Below are 453 nucleotides of genomic sequence, written 5' to 3'. Positions count from 1 at the left end.
AAAAAAAAAATCCCCCCTGTAGTGAGCAAGCGCAGAGCAACTTCCTTTTAGTTTTGTCAAAGCCTCTTCCTGCTCTTTGCCTTTTCTACCTTATAAGGCAGTTTTTTTTCAGCCTCCAACCTCGGAGACTGCCTCTTTTCATTCAGCCACAGCCCCGGGTGGGGGGAGGGAAGCCGCCCCTGCCACCTGCGAGCAAACGGGGAGCGGGGTGGAGGTGGCTGGGGGGAGGAAGGGCTGGGGGCGAAGCGGGGAGGATGACGTGCGGGATGGGTTGGGAACGAGGAAGCGCCCCTGCCGCGTGGGTTTACAGATGGATTATTACAATTTTAAGACCTCGATCGTGCCTGCACGCGGGCTTTGCCGTGGAAGCTGAGTTGGAGGGTTTCGGAGAGCAGTGTTTCTCAACCTTTTAAGTAGCGAGTACCCCCCTGGCTTCTGAAAACGTTAATAAGT

The sequence above is a fragment of the Crocodylus porosus genome, unplaced genomic scaffold, assembly GCF_001723895.1.
Source record: "Crocodylus porosus isolate Cpor-Errol unplaced genomic scaffold, CroPor_comp1, whole genome shotgun sequence".
Classification (NCBI taxonomy): domain Eukaryota; kingdom Metazoa; phylum Chordata; order Crocodylia; family Crocodylidae; genus Crocodylus; species Crocodylus porosus.
The sequence above is the reverse complement of the archived record's forward strand: the minus strand, read 5'-3'. Positions refer to the sequence as shown.